The 27,855-nt window shown below is 38.1% G+C and overlaps 1 long non-coding RNA gene across 3 annotated transcripts in view; it reads right to left on the bottom strand.

Moving 5' to 3' along the window:
• LOC116459961 (uncharacterized) overlaps positions 1-27,855 on the bottom strand; it is a 73,304-nt gene that overhangs the window by 44,407 nt on the left and 1,042 nt on the right. For all 3 annotated transcript variants that reach the window (XR_004245690.2, XR_009211392.1, XR_009211393.1), the window contains exons 2-3: positions 27,247-27,315; positions 22,875-22,965 (exon numbers count right to left, since the gene is read on the bottom strand). This is a non-coding gene — a long non-coding RNA (uncharacterized LOC116459961). The remainder of the gene's footprint in view (positions 1-22,874; positions 22,966-27,246; positions 27,316-27,855) is intronic.

A 27,855-nucleotide genomic window follows, 5' to 3' on the forward strand; every position in this document is an offset into this window, starting at 1 on the left:
AAGGGTTTTTTGTGTCTCTATTTCCTTCAGTTCTGCTCTGATTTTAGTTATTTCTAGCCTTCTGCTAGCTTTTGAATGTGTTTGCTCTTGCTTTTCTAGTTCTTTTAATTGTGATGTTAGGGTGTCAATTTTGGATCTTTCCTGCTTTCTCTTGTGGGCATTTAGTGCTATAAATTTCCCTCTACACACTGCTTTGAATGTGTCCCAGAGATTCTGGTATGTTGTGTCTTTGTTCTCGTTGGTTTCAAAGAACATCTTTATTTCTGCCTTCATTTCATTATGTACCCAATAGTCATTCAGGAGCAGGTTGTTCAGTTTCCATGTAGTTGAGCGGTTTTGAGTGAGTTTCTTAATCCTGAGTTCTAGTTTGATTGCACTGTGGTCTGAGAGACAGTTTGTTATAATTTCTGTTCTTTTACATTTGCTGAGGAGAGCTTTACTTCCAACTATGTGATCAATTTTGGAATAGGTGTGGTGTGGTGCTGAAAAAAATGTATATTCTGTTGACTTGGGGTGGAGAGTTCTGTAGATGTCTATTAGGTCCACTTTATGTAGAGCTGAGTTCAATTCCTGGATATCCTTGTTAACTTTCTGTCTCATTGATCTGTCTAATGCTGACAGTGGGGTGTTAAAATCTCCCATTATTATTGTGTGGGAGTTTAAGTCCCTTTGTAGGTCACTGAGGACTTGCTTTATGAATCTGGGTGCTCCTGTGTTGGGTGCATATATATTTAGGATAGTTAGCTCTTCTTGTTGAATTGATCCCTTTACCATTATGTAATGGCCTTCTTTGTCTCTTATGATCGTTGTTGGTTTAAAGTCTATTTTATCAGAGACTAGGATTGCAACCCCTGCCTTTTTTTGTTTTCTAGTTGCTTGATAGATCTTCCTCCATCCCTTTATTTTGAGTCTATGTGTGTCTCTGCACGTGAGATGGGTTTCCTGAATACAGCACACTGATGGGTCCTGACTCCTTATCCAGTTTGCCAGTCTGTGTCTTTTGATTGGAGCATTTAGCCCATTTACATTTAACGTTAATATTGTTATGTGTGAATCTGATCCTGTCATTATGATGTTAGTTGGTTATTTTGCTCGTTAGTTGCTATAGTTTCTTCCTAGCCTCGATGGTCTTTACAATTTGGCATGTTTCTGCAGTGGCTGGAACCGGTTGTTCCTTTCCATGTTTAGTGCTTCCTTCAGGAGCTCTTTTAGGGCAGGCCTGGTGGTGACAAAATCACTCAGCGTTTGCTTGTCTGTAAAGTATTTTATTTCTCCTTCACTTATGAAGCTTAGTTTGGCGGGATAGCAAATTCTGGGTTGAAAATTCTTTTCTTTAAGAATGTTGAATATCAGCCCCCACTCTCTTCTGGCTTGTAGAGTTTCTGCTGAGAGATCAGCTGTTAGTCTGATGGGCTTCCCTTTGTGGGTAACCCGACCTTTCTCTCTGGCTGCCCTTAACATTTTTTCCTTCATTTCAACTTTGGTGAATCTGACAATTATGTGTCTTGGAGTTGCCCTTCTCGAGGAGTATCTTTGTGGCGTTCTCTGTATTTCCTGAATCTGAATGCTGGCCTGCCTTGCTAGATTGGGGAAGTTCTCCTGGATAATATCTTGCAGAGTGTTTTCCAACTTGGTTCCATTCTCCCCATCATTTTCAGGTACACCAATCAGACGTAGGTTTGGTCTTTTCACATAGTCCCAAATTTCTTGGAGGCTTTGTTCATTTCTTTTTATTCTTTTTTCTCTAAACTTCCCTTCTCTCTTCATTTCATTCATTTCATCTTCCATCAGCGATACCCTTTCTTCCAGTTGATCGCATCTGCTACTGAGGCTTCTGCAATCTTCACGTAGTTCTCGAAACTTGGCTTTCAGCTCCATCAGCTCCTTTAAGCCCTTCTCTCCATTGGTTATTCTAGTTATCCATCCTTCTAATTTTTTTTCAAAGTTTTTAACTTCTTTGCTATTGTTTTGAATTTCCTCTCGTAGCTCAGAGTAGTTTGATCGTCTGAAGCCTTCTTCTCTCAACTCATCAAAGTCATCCTCCATCCAGCTTTGTTCCGTTGCTGGTGAGGAACTGCGTTCCTTTGGAGGAGGAGAGGTGCTCTGTTGTTTAGAGTTTCCAGTTTTTCTGCTCTGTTTTTTCCCCATCTTTGTGGTTTTATCTACTTTTTGTCTTTGGTGATGGTGATGTACAGGTGGGTTTTTGGTGTTGAAGTCCTTTCTGTTTGTTAGTTTTCCTTCTACCAGACAGGACCCTCAGCTGCAGGTCTGTTGGAGTTTACTAGAGGTCCACTCCAGACCCTGTTTGGCTGGGTGTCAGCAGCGGTGGCTGCAGAACAGCGGATTTTCGTGAGTCCACAAATTCAGCTGTCTGATAGTTCCTCTGAAAGTTTTGTCTCAGAGGAGTACCCGGTTGAATGAGGTGTCAGTCTGACCCTACTGGGGGGGTGCCTCCCAGTTAGGCTGCTCAGGGGTGAGGGACCCACTTTAGGAGGCAGTCTGTCTGTTCTCAGATCTCCAGCTGCGTGCTGGGAGAACCACTACTCTCTTCAAAGCTGTCAGTCAGACAGGGGCATTTAAGTCTGTGGAGGTTCTTTGCTGAGTTTTTGTTTGTCTGTGCCCTGCCCCCAGAGGTGGAGCCTACAGAGGCAGGCAGGCCTCCTTGAGCTGTGGTGGGCTCCACCCAGTTCGAGCTTCCTGGCTGCTTTGTTTACCTAAGCAAGCCTGGGCAATGGCGGGCGCCCCTCCCCCAGCCTCGCTGCCGCCTTGCAGCTTGATCTCAGACTGCTGTGCTAGCAATCAGCGAGACTCCGTGGGCACAGGACCCTCGGAGCCAGGTGCGGGACACAATCTCCTAGTGTGCCGTTTTCCAGGCCCGTTGGAGAAGCGCAGTATTAGGATGGGACTGACCCGATATTCCAGGTGCCGTCTGTTTCCCCTTTCTTTGACTAGGAAAGGGAACTCCCTGACCCCTTGCACTTCCCGAGTGAGGCAATGCCTCGCCCTGCTTCGGCTCGCGCACAGTGCGCTTCACCGTCTGTCCTGCACCCACTGTTAGGCACTCCCTAGTGAGATGAAACCGGTACCTCAAGCAGAAATGCAGAAATCACCAGTCTTCTGTGTCGCTGGGGCTGGGAGCTGGAGACCGGAGCTGTTCCTATTCGGCCATCTTGGCTCCACCAAGGGTACGAAATTTAAGGAGGCACTCCCTCTCAGGGTCATCTGAGTACAACCTAGGCTCCTCAATTGCCTCCCTATAGTCCCAGACAGCCCTTTCAACAATACAGGGGGACGACAGATCAATGTAGATGAAGAACTACATGTTTGGAATCCTGCATAGATAAGTAAAGCATACTCTTTCTTCATTATAAATGATTATTTTGCTTAACGGTCTGCAAAAGAAATCACAGCCTTTACATTTCAGAAGTTAATTGATGAGATACTCTTAAACTAACCAACACCAAATTTTCCCATTCTTTTCCTCTCCCTCAATTCAACACAGGGCCAGGGAAGGGCGCTAGAGAGGGGTGTGCTTTCTCCAGCATTTCTTGCTCTTCCCTCAACTAGGGCTCTCCTGATCACATTAGCTAAAGCAGCATACCATCTTCCTATGTTTTTCCAGCCCATTTTTCTGTTTTAACATCTTCCTGGTGGTTATCATATTCCAAACATATTCACACTTTACATATGTAGTTTTATTTTGTATATTGTGTTTGATTGCTTGTCTTGCATTGTTAGAACATAAGCTCTGCAATGCTACCCTCATGGAAACACGATAGCACATAGTTGATTTTAGTTAATATTTGCTGAACGGAAGAATGAATGAGTTCATTGGATTTTCAATGAATGATTGTGAATCTGATACTGTTCTTGGCAACCTGAATATGAATAAAATATACAGTCTTTGCTCTCTACAGAAAGTCCACATGCTAGACTCTTTCCCTGCCTCCACTCCCAGGCCTGTTCATTTGCCTCAGACAATCTTATCTAACAAACACTGAACTTTTGTTTTTACCCCTTTTTCCTTTTCTTATATTCTCTGTCTCCTTTTTTTCCCTCAACTTTTCCCTAATTATAATAGGGGATTATTTTTTCCTCCTCTAAAAAATCACTGACTGATGAACATTAAAAAATAGTGTTAGTAATTAAACATTTATCAAGAGAATCAATTTTGGAGAGAAAACAGTAACAATAGTATTATTGACTGTGAATGTCTATCAAGTACTTGCTATATACCTGACTCTGCCAAGCAATTATGTGCATTGCCTAACGTAATCAGTACAGATAAGAAAAGGATGGTGCAAGAAGTAACTTGCCCAGGCCACAGAGCTAGTAACTGGTCTGAACTCACGTCAATCTGATTCCAGATCTTGACTTCTCCCAGGGGTAACAGGGAGGCTGAGTTGCTAATTTCCAGTATAATCCTCTCTGTGGGGTTTTTCCTCCATCCCCTCACACATTACAAGGAGAATGAGATGTTGCTTTCTTCACACTCCTACAGCACTCTGCTCATACACTACTTCCACTCTTATCATATAAAATGTTTGGTATGCATCTGAAAAGTTCAGCTGGGTACATTTTCACTCATTACCAGTGTTATAAACTATTTGATCCCCTTTTCATTGCAATTAGCGTTGTAATAGAAGTAGGAGCTTCAGGTTTAGACAGACCAGAGTTCAAAAGTTGGCATCTGCTACTTACTAGCTGTGTCATGATGGGAAAATTATTTAACCCTTCTGAATCTTAGCATACTCATGTGTGGCATGAAGATAATGATACTCGTGTAATGGTGTAATAGGAATAAGCTAAGATATGTCTGTAAAGGGCCTGGCATAGTGTCTCACACAACATAGGTGCTCAGTGAGTACTTTTCATCTCTCTCCTGCCCACCTTGACTCTGATTCTCCCACTACATCTTACACAGCATTTCAGCTATATTACATGTTATCTGCTATGGTTTGCATTAGTTTTCTATTACTGCTCAACAAATTACCCAAACTTAGCAGCTTAAAACACAAACACTTATTATCTCAAATTTTCTCTGGGCCAGAGATCTGGGACTATCTTAGCCGGGTAGTTTTAGGTTGATCTCTTATGAGGTTACAGTCAAGATGTCAGCCGGAGCTATAGTCATCTCAAGGCTCAACTGGGGGGAAAATCTGCTTCCAAGTTCACTGACATTGCTGCTGAGATGCTTTAGGAGATCTGTGTCTTGGCCGATTTTTGCTATAAAGGAATAACTGAAGCTAGGTAATTTATAAATAAAAGTTTTTTGTTTGTTTGTTTGTTTTTAGCTCATGGCTCTGCATCTGTTGAGGGCCTCAAGCTGCTTTCACTCATGGAGGAAGGGGAAGAGGAGCCAATGTGTGCAAATCACACGGGGAGAGAGAAAGTGAGACAGAGGAGGTGCCAGGCTCTTTTCATCAATCAGTTCTGTGGGAACTAACAGTGAGAATTCTCTCATTCCTGTGAGAATGGCACAAAGCCATTCATAAGGGATTTGCTCCTACAATCCAAACACCTTCTGCCAAGCCCCATCTCCAACATTGGGGATCAAATTTCAACATGAGACTTGGTGGGGACAAGCAAACCATACCCAGATTGTTTATAACAATCTGCTCTAAGCTTACTCCTGTGGGCTTCTCTGTAGGGCTATCTCAGGACATGGCAGCTGGCTTTCCCCAGAGCAAGCAATCCAAGAGAGAGTGAGGGAAAGCACCCAAGATGGAAACCATAGCCTTTTTATAATTTGATCTTGAGAGTGACAGCCCATGACTCTTACTGTATTTTATTCATTAGAAGTGAGTCAATAAGTCTGGCCAACACTCAAGGGGAGGGAATACTACAAGAGCACAAATACCAAGAGGTGGAGATCACTGGGACCATTTTAGAGTCTGCCTATACCAGGTTTAAATAGTCTTATAGAGCTAACCTGAGGATTGTGAGCCAGCCAGCCTCATTTTATAACCTTTTTTTTTTTGAGACAGAGTCTCACTCTGTTGCCCAGCCTGGAGTGCAGTGGCATGATCTCAGCTCACTGCAGCCTCCGTCTCCTGGGTTTAATTGATTCTTGTGCCTTAGCCTCCCAAGTAGTTAGGATTACAGGCACGTGCCACCACACTCAGCTAATTTTTGTATTTTTAGTAGAGATGGGTTTTCACCATGTTGGCCAGGCTGCTCTTGAACTCCTGACCTCAGGTGATCCACCCCGCCTTCCAAAGAGCTGGGATTACAGGTGTGAGCCACCATGCCTGGCCATTATCTCATTACCTTTTATAGAAAAGTTAGTCTTGCCTTTATAAAAGGGACTTACACACCTTGAGACGATAAATATTACTAAACTGGGTAACATGCTATACCAGTAATAGAGTTTCAACACAATCTAAAAAATAATGATAATGATAATGGTGATGATTTCTTTTGCATAGACTTAGAAGTTACACTATCTTTCCATTCCTATTCTATGTAAAACTATATTTTTTCTTTGATTCATTTTTTTTAAAACTATTTCTTCTACGGCTATCCCCTTGGTACATTTTACGCTTTCTTTTCTTTAGTCTGTAGACACACACACACCCAGCTTCCTTCCTCAGGGAGCACCAAAGGTCAGGTAGAAAGTCATGGAGAAATAAAAATACCACTTTCAGCCCTTACTGAAAGGGCAACTTGTTTGTTATTCCCAACTAAGTCACAGTGTGCTCCAATTATCTCCCCAGAGCAAAATGCCCTGCTATGACTTATCTTCCCTCCTTTTCCCCCTTTCTCTTGCTGGCTGCCTTTAGTTATGGCACTGCCTAGTTGCATTAGCCTCTAGTTGTAACTAGATGCCTAGTTGCATCCCCTAAAGGGGATGAAATTGATCAAGTTTGATATTGATATCCATTCAGGTTGATAATAAAGATTATATAACTACTAAAGTATGTAAGATATAAGTAGCAAAACATATTTAAATATACATTAAATTTTTATTTTACAATTATTAAAATACATAGTGTGTGTGTGTGTGTGTGTGTGTGTGTGTGTGTATAAATCTCCAAGCAGGTTTTATATATCTATCTATATAGATATAGATAGATAGATAGATAGATAGATAGATAGATAGATAGATATAGATATATATAGTAGATCCAACAATAGAGGTATGATATTTCATGTTCTTCTATTTCTGTGAATTACTGAGAATCTATTTTATTAGAGAAATAGAGTATCTATAACTTTCCATCCTCAACAAATTCTGCTTTTGCATCATTCTTTCTCAGTAGAAAGAAATAAGGAGCCAGATGAATATACATAAAAAGGAAGATAAGGGACTATGGACAGGTGAATATATATTCTGAGGTAAATGAATTTGACAATGACAGCTACTTTGGGAACAGGGAAAGAAAAAATAACAATGGGATACTGACTGTGAATCATAAAAGAAAATGCTTACAAAAATGAAAACTTGATAGGATAATTTACTTGTGGTGGACTTTATGCCATTTGCTTATGCTGAAATGTATTCCTAGCAGAATGTTTTGAGGAAGAAGAAGAGTTACAGGCTTTTAAGAGTTGTCAGGGACCTTACATCCATCTGCTCTTGTTGGAGATGCACAGATGAGGAACAGATGAGGAAAATCCTATGAGGTTCAATGCTATTTTGTTGAAGTGACAAGACTGAGACTCACTGAATTCATAATTCAGTGGCTTTTATTAATAATTGTACTTTCTTTGTTTTTTTTTAGAGTTACGGGTCTTGCTATGTTGCCCAGGCTGGATTTTAATTCCTGAGCTTAAGGGATCCTCCTACCTCAGCCTCCCAAGTAGCTGGGACTACTGGTGCATTTCACCACACCCAGCTAATAATTCTACTTTATATCCTGCAAGATAATTGGTTTAAGTTTTTACTTATAAATGTCAAGTTTCTTATTTTCTACATTGCTTAAGACATTAAAAAATCTGAAATAAGCCTGTCAAGTGAACTTTCCTTATATCCTATGTGAAAATTGTACTTTTAATGTAAATTTTCCCCAATTCTTGTGATACAGCATGTCTGAGAAAGATTAAAACAGGTATCAGATGGCCAAATAGGAACAGATCCAGTCTACAGCTCCCAGCGAAAGTGATGCAGAAGATGGGTGATTTCTGCATTTCCAACTGAGGTACCGGGTTCATCTCACTGGAGAGTGTTGGAAAGTGGATGCAGGCCAGTGGGTGCAGGGCACCGAATGTGACCCGAAGCAGGGCGAGGCATTGCCTCACCCGGGTAGTGCAAGGGGTCAGGGAATTCCCTTTCCTAGTCAAAGAAAGTGGTGACAGATGGTACCTGGAAAATCGGGTCACTCCCACCCTAATACTGCACTTTTCCAACAGTCTTAGCAAACAGCACACTGGGAGATTATATCCTGCACCTGGCTCGGAGGGTCCTACACCCAAGGAGCCTCACTCATTGCTAGCACAGCAGTCTGAGATCAAACTGCAAGGCGGCAGCGCAGCTTGGGGAGGGGCGCCCGCCATTGCCAAGGCTTGAGTAGGTAAACAAAGCAGCTGGGAAGCTCGAACTGGGTGGAGCCCACTGCAGCTCAAAGAGGCCCGCCTGCCTCTGCAGACTCCACCTCTGGGGGCAGGGCATAGCCAAAATAAAAGGCAGCAGAATCCTCTGCAGACTTAAATGTCCCTGTCTGACAGCTTTGAAGAGAGTAGTGGTTCTCCCAGCACGCAGCTGGAGACCTGAGAACGGACAGACTGCCTCCTCAAGGGGGTACCTGACCCTCGAGTAGGCTAACTGGGAGGCACCCCCCAGTAGGGGCAGACTGACACCTCACATGGCCAGGTACTCCTCTGAGACAAAACTTCCACAGGAACGATCAGGCAGCAACATTTACTGTTCACCAATATCCGCTGTTCTGTGGCCTCCACTGCTGATACCCAGGCAAACAGGGTCTGGAGTGGACTTCCAGCAAACTCAGACAGACCTGCAGCTGAGGGTCCTGACTGTTAGAAGGAAAACTAACAAACAGAAAGGACATCTACACCAAAACCCCATCTGTACATCACCATCGTCAAAGACCAAAGGTAGATAAAACCACAAAGATGGGGAAAAAACAGAGCAGAAAAACTGGAAACTCTAAAAATCAGAGTGGCTCTCCTCCTCCAAAGGAATGCAGCTCCTCACCACCAATGTAACAAAGCTGGATGGTGAATGACTTTGACTAGTTGAGAGAAGAAGGCTTCAGACGATCAAACTACTCCAAGCTAAAGGAGGAAGTTCGAAGCCATGGCAAAGAAGTTAAAAACCTTGAAAAAAATTAGACAAACGGCTAACTAGAATAACCAATGCAGAGAAGTCCTTAAAGGACCTGATGGAGCTGAAAACCAAAGCACGAGAACTACGTGACAAATGCACAAGCCTCAGTAGCTGATTCGATCAACTGGAAGAAAGGGTATCAGTGATGGAAGATCAAATGAATGAAATGAAGTGAGAAGATAAGTTTAGAGAAAAAAGAATAAAAAGAAACGAACAAACCCTCCAAGAAATATGGGACTATGTGAAAAGACCAAATCTACATCTGATTGGTGTACCTGAAAGTGATGGGGAGAATGGAACCAAGTTGGAAAACACTCTGCAGGATATTATACAGGAAAACTTCCCCAATCTAGCAAGGCAGGCCAACATTCAAATTCAGGAAATACAGAGAACGCCAAAGATACTCCTCGAGAAGAGCAACTCCAAGACACATAATTGTCAGATTCACCAAAGTTGAAATGAAGGAAAAAATGTTAAGAGCAGCCAGAGAGAAAGGTCAGGTTACCTACAAAGGGAAGCCCATCAGACTAACAGCTGATCTCTCAGCAGAAACTCTACAAGCCAGAAGAGAGTGGGGGCCAATATTCAACATTCTTAAAGAAAAGAATTTTCAACCCAGATTTTCATATCCAGCCAAACTAAGCTTCATAACTGAAGGAGAAATAAAATCCTTTACAGACAAGCAAATGCTCAGAGATTTTGTCACCACCAGGCCTGCCATAAAAGAGCTCCTGAAGGAAGCACTAAACATGGAAATGAACAACTGGTACCAGCCACTGCAAAAACATGCCAAATTTTAAAGACCATCGAGGCTAGGAAGAAACTGCATCAACTAATGAGCAAAAGAAACAGCTAACATCATAATGACAGGATCAAATTCACACATAACAATATTAACCTTAAATGTAAATGGGCTAAATGCTCCAATTAAAAGACACAGACTGGCAAATTGGATAAAGAGTCAAGACCCATCAGTGTGCTGTATTCAGGAAACCCATCTCATGTGCAGAGACACACATAGGCTCAAAATAAAGGGATGGAGGAAGATCTAAGAAGCAAATGGAAAACAAAAAAAAGCAGATGTTGCAATCCTAGTCTCTGATAAAACAGACTTTAAACCAACAAAGATCAAAAGAGACAAAGAAGGCCATTACATAATGGTAAAGGGATCAATTCAACAAGAAGAGCAAACTATCCTAAATATATATGCACCCAATACAGGAGCACCCAGATTCATAAAGCAAGTCCTTAGAGACATACAAAGAGACTTAGACTCCCACACAATAATAATGGGAGACTTTAACGCCCCACTGTCAACATTAGACAGATCAATGAGACAGAAAGTTAACAAGAATATCCAGGAATTGAACTCAGCTCTGCACCAAGTGGACCTAATAGACATCTACAGAACTCTCCACCCCAAATCAACAGACTGTACATTCTTCTTAGCACCACACCACACTTATTCCAAAATTGACCACATAGTTGGAAGTAAAGCACTCCTCAGCAAATGTAAAAGAACACAAATTATAACAAACTGTCTCTCAGACCACAGTGCAATCAAACTAGAACTCAGGATTAAGAATCTCACTCAAAACCGCTCAACTACATGGAAACTGAACAACCTGAATGACTACTGGGTACATAACAAAATGAAGGCAGAAATAAAGATGTTCTTTGAAACCAACGAGAACAAAGACACACCATACAAGAAACTCTGGGACACATTCAAAGCAGTGTGTAGAGGGAAATTTATAGCACTAAATGCCCACAAGAGAAAGCAGGAAAGATCTAAAATTAACACCCTAACATCACAATTAAAAGAACTAGAGAAGCAAGAGCAAACACATTCAGAAGCTAGCAGAAGGCAAGAAATAACTAAGATCAGAGCAGAACTGAAGGAAATAGAGACACAGAAAACCCTTCAAAAAATCAATGAATCCAGGAGCTGGGTTTTTGAAAAGATCAACAAAACTGACAGACCTCTAGCAAGAGTAATAAAGAAGAAAAGAGAGAAGAATCAAATAGATGCAATAAATAATGATAAAGGGGATATCACCACAATCCCACGGAAATACAAACTACCTTCAGAGAATACTATAAACACCTCTATGCAAATAAACTAGAAAATCTAGAAGAAATGGATAAATTCCTCGACACATACACCCTCCCAAGACTAAACCAGGAAGAAATTGAATCTCTGAATAGACCAATAACAGGCTCTGAAATTGAGGCAATAATTAATAGCTTACCAACCAAAAACAGTCCAGAACCCAATGGATTCACAGCCAAATTCTACCAGAGGTACAAGGAGGAGCTGGTACCATTCCTTCTGAAACTATTCCAATCAATAGAAAAAGAGGGAATCCTCCCTAACTCATTTTATGAGGCCAGCATCATCCTAATACCAAAGCCTGGCAGAGACACAACAAAAAAAGAGAATTTTAGACCAATATCCCTGATGAACATTGATGCAAAAATCCTCAATAAAATACTGGCAAACTGAATCCAGCAGCACATCAAAAAGCTTATCCACCATGATCAAGTGGGCTTCATCCCTGGGATGCAAGGCCGGTTCAACATATGCAAATCAATAAACATAATCCAGCATATAAACAGAAGCAATGACAAAAACCACACGATTATCTCAATAGATGCAGAAAAGGCCTCTGACAAAATTCAACAACCCCTCATGCTAAAAACTCTCAATAAATTATGCACTTATGGGACGTATCTCAAAATAATAAGAGCTATCTATGACAAACCCACAGCCAATATCATACTGAATGGGCAAAAACTGGAAGCATTCCCTTTGAAAACTGGCACAAGAAAGGGATGCCCTCTCTCACCACTCTTATTCAACATAGTGTTAGAAGTTCTGGCCAGGGCAATCAGGCAGGAGAAGGAAATAAAGGGTATTCAATTAGGCAAAGAGCAAGTCAAATTGTCCCTGTTTGCAGATGACATGATTGTATATTTAGAAAACCCCATTGTCTCAGCCCAAAATCTCCTTAAGCTGATAAGCAACTTCAACAAAGTCTCAGGATACAAAATCGATGTGCAAAAATCACAGGCATTCTTATACACCAATAACAGACAAACAGAGAGCCAAATCGTGAGTGAACTCCCATTCACAATTGCTTCAAAGAGAATAAAATATCTAGGAATCCAACTTACAAGGGATGTGAAGGACCTCTTCAAGGAGAACTACAAACCACTGCTCAATGAAATAAAAGAGGATACAAACAAATGGAAGAACATTCCATGCTCATGGGTTGGAAGAATCAATATTGTGAAAATGGCCATACTGCCCAAGATAATTTATAGATTCAATGCCATCCCCATCAAGCTACCAATGACTTTCTTCACAGAATTGGAAAAAACTACTTTAAAGTTCATATGGAACCAAAAAAGAGCCCGCATCACCAAGTCAATCCTAAGCCAAAAGAACAAAGCGGGAAGCATCACACTACCTGACTTCAAACTATACTACAAGGCTACAGTAACCAAAACAGCATGGTACTGGTACCAAAACAGACATATAGACCAATGGATCAGAACAGAGCCCTCAGAAATAATGCCGCATATCTACAACTATCTCATCTTTGACAAAGCTGACAAAAAGAAGAACTGGGGAAACAATTCCCTATTTAATAAATGGTGCTGGGAAAACTGGCTAGCCATATGTAGAAAGCTGAAACTGGATCCCTTCCTTACACCTTATATAAAAATTAATTCAATATGGATTAAAGACTTAAACGTTAGACCTAAAACCATAAAAATCCTAGAAGAAAACCTAGGCAATACCATTCAGGATATAGGCACGGGCAAGGACTTCATGTCTAAAACAACAAAAGCAATGGCAACAAAAGCCAAAATTGACAAATGGGATCTAATTAAACTCAAGAGCTCCTGCACAGCAAAAGAAACTACTATCAGAGTGAACAGGCAACCTACAGAATGGGAGAAAATTTTTGCAATCTACTCATCTGACAAAGGGCTAATATCCAGAATCTACAATGAACTCAAACAAATTTACAAGAAAAAAACAAACAACCCCATCAAAAAGTGGGCAAAGGATATGAACAGACACTTCTCAAAAGAAGACATTTATGCAGCCAACAGACACATGAAAAAATGCTCATCATCACTAGTCATCAGAGAAATGCAAATCAAAACCACAATGAGATACCATCTCACACCAGTTAGAATGGCCATCATTAAAAAGTCAGGAAACAACAGGTGCTGGAGAGGATGTGGAGAAATAGGAACACTTTTACACTGCTGGTGGGACTGTAAACTAGTTCAACCATTGTGGAAGTCAGTGTGGTGATTCCTCAAGGATCTAGAACTAGAAATACCATGTGACCCAGCAATCCCATTACTGGGTATATACCCAAAGGATCATAAATCATGCTGCTATAAAGACACATGCACATGTATGTTTACTGCGGCACCATTCACAACAGCAAAGACTTGGAACCAACCCAAATGTCCAATAATGATAGACTGGATTAAGAAAATGTGGCATATATACACCATGGAATACTATGCAGCCATAAAAATGATGAGTTCATGTCCTTTGTAGGGAGATGGATGAAGCTGGAAACCATCATTCTCAGCAAACTATCGCAAGGACAGAAAACTAAACACTGTATGTTCTCACTCATAGGTGGGAAGAATGAGAACACATGGACACAGGAAGGGGAACATCACACACCGGGGTCTGTTGTGGGGTGGGGGGAGGGAGGTGGGATAGCATTTGGAGATACACCTAATGTTAAATGACGAGTTGCTGGGTGCAGCACACCAACATGGCACATGTATACATATGTAACTAACCTGCACATTGTGCACATGTACCCTGAAACTTAAAGTATAATTAAAAAAAAAAACAAACTGGTATCAGTTCACATAGTGATTGGCTTAGGACTTGCAAAGAGTAGTGTCTTCACAGGTATTGGTTGACTATTCTTTTTTTTTGAGACAGAGTCTTGCTCCCTTGCCCAGGCTGGAGTACATTGGCATGACTTTGGGTCACTGTAACCTCCATCTGCTGGGTTCAAGCAATTTTCCTGCTTCAGCCTCCCCAGTAGCTGGGACTACATGCGTGCACCACCACGCCCAGCTAATTTTTGTGTTTTTAGTAGAGATGGGGCTTCTCCATGTTGACCATGCTAGTCTCGAACTCATGACCTCAATTGATCTGCCTGCCTTGCTCTCCCAAAGTGCTGGGATTACAGATGTGAGCCACTGCTCCCAGCCTGGTTGAACTATTCTCAGACAATATAATGTCATATTCATGTGTAACATGTCATTACTGCAGATGATAACTGAAGAAACTATATGAAGTCTACACTACTGAATTCACCTAGAACCAAGGCCAATGTATCCCACCAAACCTACATCCTAAGATCCACTCATACAAGTAAGTCTTTCCCTATGAAACCTACTCTGTAAAATTAGAAGAAGTGACTTTTTCACCAGATGCTTAGAAATCAACATAGGAACACATCAAACTTGAAAAATCAAGGACACATTACTCCACCAAAGAAAAACAGTAATTTTACACTAACAATAATAAACAAATACATGAAATGCCAGAAAAATAATTTTTAAAAAATCTTTAGGAATTTCAGTGAGATACAAGAAAATATAAAGACAATTTAATGAAATGAGGAAAATAATTCATGATTTGAATGAGATATTCAACAGAGATCAGTATCATAAAAAAGAACAAAACAAAAATCCTAGAGCTTAAGAATTCAGTGAAGGAAATAAAAAAATACAACTAAGAGGTTCAACAACAGATTAGACCAGAAGAAAGAATTTCTGAACTTGAAAATGGGTCTTCTGAAATAATAAAGGAAGGTAAAAAAAAAAAAAAAAGTGAAGAAAGCCTACAGAACTTATAGGATACCAGTAAGTGAACAAATGTTGGTATTATGGGTGTTCCAGAAGGAGAAAACATGGAAAAAGATGAGGAAAACATATTTCATGAGATAATACCTGAAAACGTCCCAAGTCTTGGGAGAAAGACAGATATTCAGGCCCAGGAAGCTTGATGAACCTCAAATGGATTAAACCTAACATATCCTCTCTGAGGCAGATTATACTAAAATTGTCAAGAGTGAAAGACAAATAAAGAATTTTAAAGGCAACAAGATAAAAGTTTTAAGTCAAATATATGAAAATCTCCATTACATTTTTCAGCAGGAATTTTAGAGGCCAAGAGAGAATGAGATGATATATTCAAAGTAGTGAAAGAAAAATACTTGGCAGCCACAAACGTTATATCCAGCAAAGCCATTCATCATAAAAGAAGAAAATAAAATCTTTCATAAACAAGCAAAAACTAATGGAAATCATCACCATTAGACCAATTTTTTAAGAAATACCCAAAGGAGTCTTACATCTGGAAATGAAAAAAACAATAACCACCACCATGAAAACATGAGAAACTATAAAACTCAATGGTAGAACAGATACACAAAGGAGAAAGGGAAGGAATAAAAACTCATCACTACAGAAAACTACCCAATAGTAAAAATAAACAGTAGGAAAGGAAGTAAGGAACAAAGGATATACAAAAAAACCCTAAAAAACAATCAATAAAATGACAACATTAAGTCGTCACCTATCAGTAATAACCTTGAATATAAATGGATTAAATTCCTCGTTTAAAAGATATAGACTGGCTGAATAATAATAATAAAATAAGACCCAACTATATTCTGCCTAAAAGAAACTCACCTCATCTTTAAGGACAATCACACTGAAAGTGAAGGGCTCAAATAAAAAAGTATTCCATAAAAACAGAAACTAAAAGCAAGCAGGAGTAGCTATACTTGGACAAAATAGACTTCAAGTCAAAAGCTGTACAAAGAGACAAAGAGAGACATTACATAATAATAAAGGGATTGATTCAGCAAGAGAATATAATAATTGTAAATATATATGTGCCCCAAACTGGAGCACTCAGATATATTGAGTAAATATTAGATCTAAAAGGAGAGATAGACTCCAATACAATAACAGTTGAGAACTTCAACACCCCACTCTCAACATTGGATTGATCATCTAGACAGAAAATTAACAAAGAAATATTAGATATAAACTGCACCATAGACCAAATGGACCTAATAGATATTTTACTCAACATAGACCATTTTACTCAACAGCTGGTAAATACAAATCTTTTTCATCAGCACGTGGAACATTCTTCAGGACTGACTATGTATTAGAACACAAAACAAACCTCAACAAATTTTTAAAAATTGAAAACATATCTACTATCTTCTCAGACCACAATGGAATAAAACTAGAAATCAATAACAAGATAAACATTCAAAACTATACAAATACATGGAAATTAAATAACAGGCTCCTGAGTGACCAATGGATAGAGAAATTTAAATATTCCTTGAAGTAAATAAAAATAAAAACACAATATACCAAAACTAGAAGACATAGCAAAAGCAGTAGTAAGGGGCAAGTTTATAGCAATAAATGGCTACATTAAAAAACTACAAAGATCTCAGATAAACAACCTAAAGGTACATCTCAAAGAACTAGAAAAGAAAGAAGAAACTAAACCCCAAATTAGTAGAAGAAATCAGAGAAGGAAATATCAGAGCAGAAATTAATAAAATTGAGACTAAGTACAAAAATCACTGAAACAAAAATCGTGTTTTTTTTTTGGAGATGATAACCAAAAGCAACAAACTATTAGCTAGATTAAGAAAAAAGAGAGATGATCCAAATAAATAAAATAAATAAAAAGGAGATGTCACAACAGATACCATAGAAATACAAAGAGTTATTAGAGACTACTATGAACAAATACATGACAATAAATTAAAAAAACCAAAAGAAAATAGATAATTTCCTGGACATAAACAATACCAAAATTCAACCAAGAAAAAACAGAAAACTCAAACAGGCTAATAACAAGTAACAAGATTGAGTCAGTAACATAAAATCTCCCAATAAAGAAATGCCAAGGACTGGATGGCTTCACTGCTGAATTTTCCTGAATCTTTAAAGAATTAGTATCAATTCTTGTCAAACTATTTCACAAAATGCAGCAGAGAAAATTTTTCCTAACTCATTTTATGAGGGCAGCATAACCCTGGTACCAAAAGCAGACAAGGACACAACAAAAAAAGGAAACTATAGGCCAGTATTCCTGATAAACATAGACACAAAAATCCTCAACAAAATACCAGCAAATCCAATCCAAGAACACATCAAAAAGATAATACACCATGGTCAAGTGTGATTTATCTCACGAATACAAGGATGATTCAATATATGCAAATCATTAAATGTCATACATCTCATCAATAGAATGAAGGACTACTAAAAGCCTTATGATCATCTCAATAAATGCAGAGAAAGCACTTGATAAAATTCTACATCTGTTTATAATAAAAACTTTCAATCAACTAGGCACAGAAGGAACATACCTCAAAATAATAAAGGCCATATATGACAAACTCACAGCTAACATCATACTGAATAGGGAAAAGCTAAAAGATTTTTTTCTAAGAACTGGAAGAAGACAAGTATGTCCACTTTCACCACGTTTATTCTACATAGTATTAGAAGTATTAGCCAGAACAATTAGTCAAGAGAAAGAAATAAAAGGCATATAAATTGGAAAGCAGGAAATCAATTTGTTCTTGTTTGCAAATTCCATGATCTTATGTACAGAAAAACCTAAAGACCCTATCAAAAAACAGAATAAAACAAATACAGTAAAGTTGCAGGATACGAAATCAATATAAAAAAGCAGCATTTCCATACATGAACCATGAACTAGCTGAAAATAAAATCAAGAAGGCAATCCCATTTGTAATAGCTACAAAAAATAAAATGCCTAGGAATAAATGTAATCAAGGAGGTGAAGGACTTTTATAAGGAAACTACAAAACACTGAAGAATGAAATTAATGAAGATACAAACAAATGGAAAGACATCTCAAGCTCATGGATTATAAAAATTAATATTGTTACAATGACAATACTACCCAAAGTAAACTACAGATTCAATGCTATCCTTACCCAAATGCCCATGATATTCTTCACAGAAATACAAAAAGAAATCTTAAAATTTGTATGAAACCACAAAAGACTCCAAGTAGCCAAACCAATGCTGAGCAAAACAACGAAATAAATAAACAAGCAAGCCAGCCAGCCAAGTTAGAGGAATCACAACACCAGCCTTCAAAATGTCTTACAAAGAGGTAGTAACCAAAACAGCATGATACTGGCATAAAAACAGACACGCAGACCAATGAAACAGAATAGATAACTCAGAAATTAATTAATGTATCTATGGCCAACTCATTATTGATGAAGGTGCCAATAAGGCACATTGGGAAAAGGACAGTCTCTTCAATAAATGGTGCTGGAAAAACTGAATATCCATATGCAGAAGAATAAAACTAGACTCCTACCTCTCAACCTATAAAAAATCAACTCAAAATAGATAAAAGACCTGAAAGTAAGACCCAAAACAATAAAACTTCTAGAAGAAAACATGAGAGAAATGCTTCAGGACATTAGTTTGGGAAAAGATTTTATAAATAAGACCTTAATAGTGCAGGCACCAAAAGCAAAAACAAACAAATGGGATTATACTAAAGCACAAAGTGTCTGCACAGGCAAAAACAACATCAACAGAATGAAAAGACAACCTACATAATGGGAGAAAATATTTGCAAACTGTTCGTTTGACAAGGGGATAATATCCAGAATATACAAGGAACTCAAACATCTCAGCAGCAAAAAACAAAGTTTAAAATGGACAAATGATCTGAACAGACATTTCTCAAAAGACCTAGAAATGACTAACAAATCATGGTTAAAACTAACAAATATGATGTTAAAAAATGTTCAGCATCACTAGTCATCAGGAATATGCAAATCAAAACCACAATGAGGTATCATCTCACCCCAGTTAGGATGGCTATTATCAAAAAGACAAAAAATAACAAATGCTGGCAAGGATGTGGAGAAAAGGGAACTCTTATACACTGTTGGTGGCAATGTAAATTAGTGCAGCCACTATGGAGAACAGTATGGCGATTCCTCAGAAAACTACAAATTGGACTACCACATGATCCAGCAATCCCACTACTGGGCCTTTATCCAAAGGAAAGGAAATCAGTATATTGAAAATATATCTGCATGTTTATTGCAGTAGTATTCACAATAGCTAACATATGGAATCATCCTAGATGTCCAACAACAGATGAATGGATAGAGAAAATGTGGTATATATACACAATGGAATACTATTAGGCCATAAAAAGAATAAAATCCTGTCACAGCAACTCCCTCCCTCCCTCCCTCCCTCCCTTCCTTCTTTCCTTCCTTCCTTTCTTGTCACCCAGAGTGGAGTGCAGTGATGCGATCTCAGCTCACTGCAACCTCTGCCCCTCGGGTTCAAGCAATTCTCTTGCCTCAGCCTCCCGAGCAGCTGGGATTACAGGCACATACCACCATGTATTTTTAGTAGAGATGGGGTTCCATGTTGGCCAGGCTGGTCTCAAACACCTGACCTCAAGTGATCCACTCATCTCAGCCTCTCAAACTGCTGGGATTACAGGTGTGAGCAATAAAATATAGTTTCAAATAGCTAGAAGGAGGATATTGAATGTTCCCAACACAAAGAAATGCTAAATATTTGAGATGATGCATATGCTAATTACCCTGATTTGATCACTATATGTGTATGGAAACACCACTTTATACTCCATAAATATGTACAATTATTGTATCAATTAAAAAATTAAGTTTAATTTTTAAAAGGTGAATACAGTTAAACTTAGCTTTGTGCATTAGAAATGTACCCACAAAATTGTATGCAACTTAATTTTTTGGTAAATAAAATTGTTTCAGTTGCATTAAAATAATGATTCATTTAAACCTTTCAGTAAATCTTTTTGGTAAAGCAACAAATCCTAAGACAACAAGAATCATCTCTGCATTGAAATTTGCTATGAGATTAGGTATCTTCATGCTTGATTTTGCTTAAAGCAGGACATATCTGTAGAACTGCCTTCCTATAAATTAATTTGACTTGTCTCAATGATGGATTTATAACAATATCAGATACTGATATTTCCACCCAAACTCTCTAATTTTTACTTCCTTTAAGGTGCTATAATTAATGAAATGTATTTGTTTATAAGCTTCTCACATATTAATAAAAACTTTACAACAAATTGATGCTCTTTGAAAACATTTCTCCCTTGTATTTTGTGGCAAGAGAACAGCAAATAAAGTAGATTTGTCAGTTGACCCAGTAATAGAAACTAGTATGAATAAATTAGAATTGCAGAGATCTCTGATGGTTTCTGAAATAAATGATTGAGTGAAACCTAAATATTATACTTTTAAAAATATACGGTGATCTGATCTTCATTATTAGTAACATAAATAAACTATCGTGGTATGCTTAAACAGTTAAATGTTTTTGTCAGCCTGAAAGTTAATAGTTTTCTTTATTTCTTTTAAGAGAGCATTATTAATAACATATTATTTCAAGTTGACTAGCCCTAAAAGGTATCTTATTCTCCAGTCAAGTTTGCATGAACTTTATGGATAGTGCTCACTTGAGTGGAGAAATAGGAGATCTTTCAGGCTTATGTTAGTTAACTGATTAACACACTTTGATCACTAATGGTCTTTGAACTGTTTGAATAACAGTGCTCAGTAGAGTGGTTTCACTCATAGGTATAATTTTTACTAATTACAAAGTAGACCTTGGCCTTCAGTGAAAACAATGTCTATATTGATTTAGTTTATATTGTAGGAACTGTAACAATAAAATAAGAGTAATATAAGAAGAGACACAGATATATGATTTTCTTAAATCTTTTGTGGATGAAGGTGAAAAATAAATGAGGCATCTATGTTTACTTAAATGATTAAAAAGTACATTTTGATCAGATGAGGCAACGTATGCTAATGTGCTCTTTTTAAACGATAAAGCATTACACAAATATAAAGCATTGCCACAACCTGAGCCACCTCTAAGCTTCACCTTCCTGTTTTATCAAAGAAGGAGACCATGAGGCTGAGGCAGAGGCCTGGAAAAAGATGGATTCAGTGGCAGATACCTGGTTTTGATTTGGCTTCTTTGATATAGTCTCTTTCCTGTTGAAATACTTTACAGTCTCATATCAACTGATACGATAATTTATATATTGGTTACCTAAACAATGTACTCACATGATAGGCTTTCTTTTGGCTGGTAACTGAGCAAAGAGTACTGACAATGAATAATGCCTAATGTGTTGTGTTCTGCAGTATAGAAAACTTTTTCCACTACATTAACCCATAATCCTCTCAATAGCCATTTGAGGGTGGCATTTTTCATGCCTTTGTAGAAATAAAGAATATTGGAGTTAAATATGATTCACCCAAGATCTCCTCCCTAGTAGTGGCAGATCCAAAAATTCAATGCAAAATCATGAGTTCTTTACACCACCCCACACTACAGGTAGTTTTGGCTCATTTCCACCAAGGCAAAATGCTGTTCAATATTTGACTCATCATGAGCGCCTTTATAAGGAGATTGAGAAAAACAGGAAAGCAGAAAACTCAAATTGCTCATTTGTAACTCCTATGAATGGAGGGGTAGATTAAAATCTTGGTAATAAGAAAATTCGGATTGTCCACATACTCTTACAATCTGTGAAGCTATATAAACAAATGATTACAATTTATAAAAAACAACTGAATGGTTACTACATGACCAACGTTCCCACAGATAACAATTATAGTGCTGAACAAAATGCAAACATCAACTATCTGAAGGTACTGGAGAATGGCCAAAACCAAGCAGCAACTGAAGGAAAATCTATACTAGGAAGAAGAGTGAATTTTCTGCTTTCATGACTTTGACAAGCATACACTAGAGTCTATCACATAGATCAGCTAAAACTCATGTGCAGAGCAATCTGGCTCAATGTATCATACATCAGAGTTGGGGTGACAAAGGCAGCCTGAAAGTGAGAAGCGGGAAACCTCAGACAGGATTGAGTGAGAATAGAAGCTCCAGATTCTGCATATAAATCGTCCAAATATTTGATTGACCTCTAAATTATGCATGTGTAGTTCAGCTTTTAAGCAACCTAATTAAGAATAAAATAACTGAACACAAATTTCAGCTGCCATGTACCACAGAGAAAATAAGAGTTTTTTGTTTTATTTCATCCAAGCTAACAGGCTGCTAAAACAAAACAAAACAAAAACACTCTTTGGAGGAATATAACAGAATCCAGAGATTCTATTATTTACAATATCCAGGACATAATCCAAAATTACTAGGTATATGAGGAGACAGAAAAATGTGACCTATACTTAAAAGAAAATGCAATCAAGGCAGAATGACTCTAAGATGACCCAGGTTTCAGAATTTGCCTACAAAGAGTTTAAAGCAGCTATTATAACCTTAATCAAATATGTAAAGGAACATAAACTCTTAAAATGAACACATAGGAAATCTCAGCAGAGAAATGAAACTATATAAAAAAAGAACCAAATGGAAATTTCAGAACTAAAAGATACACCACCTGAAATTGCATTTCTGATGGGCTTAGCAGCAATTTGAAGATGACAGAAGAACCAGTAAACTTGAAGCTGGAACAGTATGTATTATCCAATCTGGAAAACAGACAGAAAAATATTAGGGAAAAAAGAGGCAGAACCTCAAAAATATGTGGGACAATATCAAGAGGTCTAACATTTTAAAAATTAAAGTATTAAAAGGAAAGAAGAGAATGGGCAAAAAAATATGTGAAGAAATAATGGCTGAAATGTTCTAAATTTGGTGAAAGTTATAAATTTACAGATTCAGGAAGCTCAGTAAACCATAATCAAGATAAATATAGACATATAATAATTAAACTACTAAAAACCAAGAACAGAGAGAAAATCTTAAAAGCAGCCAGAGAAAATGATATATTGCATACAAATTAGGTCCAATTTGAGTTATTGCTGACTTCTCATAAGAAATCATTAGAAAATTGATTATTTTTAGAGTGCTGAGAAGAAAAAAAAAACCAGGAAACTTGTCAACCCAGAACTGGATACCTACTGAAAATATCTATAAAGAATTAAGGTACAATAAAGACATCTGCAGATAAATCTTTAACAAACTTCCAGGTCAAGAGACATGACATGAGATAGGAATGAAGAGCACTGGAAATAAACATGTGAGTAAATATAAAAGATAATTTTTTCCTCTTATTTCTTTAAAATACAAAAGAATTTTCAAAGAAAATACAAAAAATTTTGTGTGGGGTTTACAACATATAAATGTAATCTGCATAAAAATTGTAACATAAAGCACCAGATAGTTGACAAACAGACCTAGATAATTGCAGGAATCATATGCAAGGGTTTATATGAATTGGTATATTTACTCTAACTGGACTGTGAAAATTTAAGGATGCATATTATATTCCCTAGAGCAATCACGATAGCTAGAAAGCCAATAGATAAAGTGAGATTATAAAATATATTTATTTACTTAAAAGATGTCAAAAAAGGAGGAACAGAGGAACAAAAATCAGATGGTACACATGGAAAACAAATAATAAAATAATAGATTTAAGTCTAAAACATCCGATAATTATATGAAATGTAAATGGACTAAACATTTCAACTAAAAAGCAAGGGATGGGGACAGAATTTCAACTTAAATAGTAACATGAATCAAAGAGATTTTAGGGTAATTACTTTGGTTCTGATCATAAACATTGCTGACTTCTAAACTAACGTATCCATGTAATTCTGCAGGCTCTCAGGTTTCTCAAATGGTTTGAGTATAGCCTTCCCTTATAGCACAGATACATAATCTTCAGAAAATATCCATAAACTCAACCTTGGAGAATCATGAGTTGGGATCTGGGTGCTTCTTCTCTGAGAGAGGGCTTTGGGATTCATATACAAATTGACCTGTCTTTCTATTATCCAGATTTGTATATCATTAAGATTTAATTTGCTATTTGACCTGTTATCTAAATACCTCAAATAATCTTTTACAGGACAAAAGGTCATCCTCTCTAGATTAAAAAAAAAAGCTGTATTACACTACAATAGTATTATGATTTATAAGTTCCTTGATAGCTGCCTTTCTTTCAGTAAGACTGAAAGCCCTGTCTTGTTCTTTTTTGTCTCTCCAGCAAATTAATCCAGTGCCTGGCATGTAGTGAACAAGTAAATATTTATTGAGCAACTAATACAACATGACCCCTAACCCTAGATGTAATTTACAACTTGTTGGATACATTCACCTGTATGCTTTTTAATTTTTAAAATTAATTTTACTGATATATACATTTTATGTAATACTTTCCTATTTTAAGTATACAGTCTGATGAAAAAAGTATACACCCACATAACTACACCACAATCAAGATATATAATATTTCCATCGCCCACTTCCCCTACAAATTCTCTGTTTTTCGTTATCAATCTTTATCACCACAATCCCTCCTACAACCCAACTAACAGGTTCTAGGCCACTGATTTAGGTTGTGTCACTTTATATTAGTTTGCATCTTCCGGAATTTTATATACATGGGATCATATAGTATGTACTCTTTTGTGTCTGCCTTTTACACAACATAGTTTTTGCAATTTATGCACATTGTTACATGTATTAGTAGCTTGCTCCTTTTAGTTGAACGCTAGTCCATTGTTTCACTATACTACACTGTATCCATCTGTTGATGAATATTTGGATTGTTTCCAGTTTGGGGCTATTATTAACAAAACTGCTATGCACATTTGTAAACAATCCTTGCTTGGACATATGTTTTCACTTTTTCTCGTGCAGATACCTAGGAGTAGAATGGGTAGATCATTAAGGTAGGCATATGAATACAATAAACTGCCCAACTGTTTTACAAAGTGGTTTTACCATTTTACACTTCCACCAGCAATGTATGAATTCCAGTTGCTCCATTTTTTTATTTGTTTGAGACAGTGTCCTACGCTGTTGTCCAGGCTGAGTGCAGTGCCCGGCTCACTGCAGCCTCGAACTAACTAGGAGGTTCAAGTGATCCTTCCACCTCAGCCTTCTGAGTAGCTGGGACTACAGGCATATGCCACTATGCCAGGCTAATTTTTTTTTTTTTTGTAGAGACGGGTGTCTCCCTATGTTGCCCAGGCTGGTCTTGAACTCCTGGCCTCAAGCGATCCCTCCACCCCATTCTGCCTGGGCCTCCCAAAGTGTTGGAATCATAGGTGTCAGCCACTCTGCCGGGCCAAGTTGCTCTTTATCTTCAGTGACATTTGGGATTGTCTTTTTTGTTGTTGTTTTTTTTTAAATTTTAAGTCATTCTAGTGGTTAGGTGGTGGTATCTCCCATTAAAATTCACAGGCCCAAACCTCCGAATCCCCATTTACAAGAATCCATATCTTACACGCTAACACTTGGGACTTTCACTTAAAAAAATTAATGATATTGTGCTCAAAAAATTAATGATAAAGCAACAACAGACCACTAAGTATTTATCATTCTCCTAATTTTAGAGAGTAAGCTTCATGAGGCTAAGACCTATCTTGTTTTTTCTTACATTTCTAGTATCTAGCACAATGCCTGGTGCATAGTATGTACCTTTATTAGTTATTTGTTGCTGTGTAATTACTCCAAATCTTAGCAGCTTAAAGCAACAAACATTTACTGTCTCACATAATTTCTGAGGGGCAAGAGTGGGGAGCAGCTTAGCTGAGTGGTCCTGAGTCAGAGGCTATCATGAGGTTTTAATCAAGCTATCAGCTGGTGCTGCAGTCACTTGAAGGCTTGACAAGGGCTGGAGAACTGGCTTCCAAGATGGCTCACTCACATGACTACTGCCAAGAATCGTCAGTCCCTTGCTAGTTGTTGTCAGCAGTCTGCAATTCTTTGGCATGTGGAGCTCTAGATTTGCTCAACATGGCAGCTGGCTTCCCCAAAGTGAGTGATTCGAGAAAGAAAAAGTTGGTTACATAGACCAACCAGGAGATGGTGGATGTTGCCCCTAACTTCCTGGAGGCTGGCTAACAAAGTGCATAATGAATATTTATTGATTAAAGTCATGTCTGTCTGATACTGTACTAAGCATTTTACATATATCATTTCATTTAATCCAGATAACAATCCCGTGAATCATTATCCTCATTTGAGATATGATAAAACTGAGGCTTATACAAGTAAACTGTCAATTTCTACAAAGCTAGTGGCATAACAAGAGTTCAAACACAGATCTCTTTAGCTCAAAGGCTGTGAAAACATGGTTCACAGTATAAATGAATAAAAGAATTACATTGGTCTAAGCATAAAGTGATTTAGGTGGTCTTTTTAAACTTTGTTTAAATTGAGTCAAACTCATTTGTATGTGGCGGAAGAAACTAGATGTTTTATCAGGCGGGAAACCCTAAAATTCTTCGGGTGAGTAAAAAGTTAATTGCTTCCCTATTCTGTAGTTGACAAGGTGTGTTTCATTTTTTCTCTCTTACTATGCTGTTTCAAATTCTTGGCAGATTATTGGAAACAAGGAAAGTCAAGAATTCTCCCAGTGACTACCCATAGAATTAAATAAAAAAAAAAAAAAACTGTTGATCATTGACTGTGCATATGGCATTGTGGCAGCTTCCCAGATCTACAAAGCAAGTGAGACAGTATCTGTTGTTCAAGAGGTCACAATCTCTTTCGGATTAAGGTGATACAAGAATAATAACACAGAGAAGCTGAAGCATCATGGAGAAGCACACAAGGAATGCTTATTGAGGTTTGAATTTTTAAAAGACTGCACACGTCTTTAAAATACATTTGGTGTTTGTTAAAATAATCTAGTGTGATAACCTCTGGAAATCACATTTTAAATGGAGGGAACCAGCCTTCTTTAATTTTTTTTTTTTTTTAAACAGTTGGAAAACTTGAAGACAGGGACTTACCTTTCAACATGTCTCTGTCAGGAACCAGTTTTCTAGGAAGGGTGGCAGAAATGAGCTTCATATGTGTTTCTGGAATGCAAGAATGTAGAAAGGGGGGTGGAGGTTCAAAGTCCAGGTAGCCCTCTGTGAGAATGCAGGAATCAAATTAGGACAAACAAAAGAAGGGTGAAGTGGGTAGGGCAACGGAGTTTAGGGATTGACTGGAATGAGAGTTAAGGTGATAATGCTGGGGTAGAAATTAAAGACAGACTCCTCCTTACGGACTGGGAAGAAAGGAGCCCTCCTAGTAAAGTTGAAAAGACCAAGTGTCCTCTTCTCCATTTCACCGGGGAAACCCTCCTGTGCCCAGTTGTAAGGTACAGGAGAGTCTATGGAGTCCACGGAGAGTTTAATGCAAAAACTAGTTTCCGACCAAACTTTGCCTTGGCCACTGAGCATGCTCAGCTTTGTCTTCTATAGAAAAGTGAACTCCGTGGCTCCAGATTTTAGCTATAGCAGCTGGAGGGCGGGAGTGAGTGTGGGAGAGCCAGCGTGGCAGCGGCCGCAGGTGGAACCTGGAGTTTGAGTATGCTTGAAAGGGAAAGTGTGGAACGAAGGGGCGGCCGGGTG

Source organism: Hylobates moloch, unplaced genomic scaffold, assembly GCF_009828535.3.
Source record: "Hylobates moloch isolate HMO894 unplaced genomic scaffold, HMol_V3 SCAFFOLD_20, whole genome shotgun sequence".
Classification (NCBI taxonomy): domain Eukaryota; kingdom Metazoa; phylum Chordata; class Mammalia; order Primates; family Hylobatidae; genus Hylobates; species Hylobates moloch.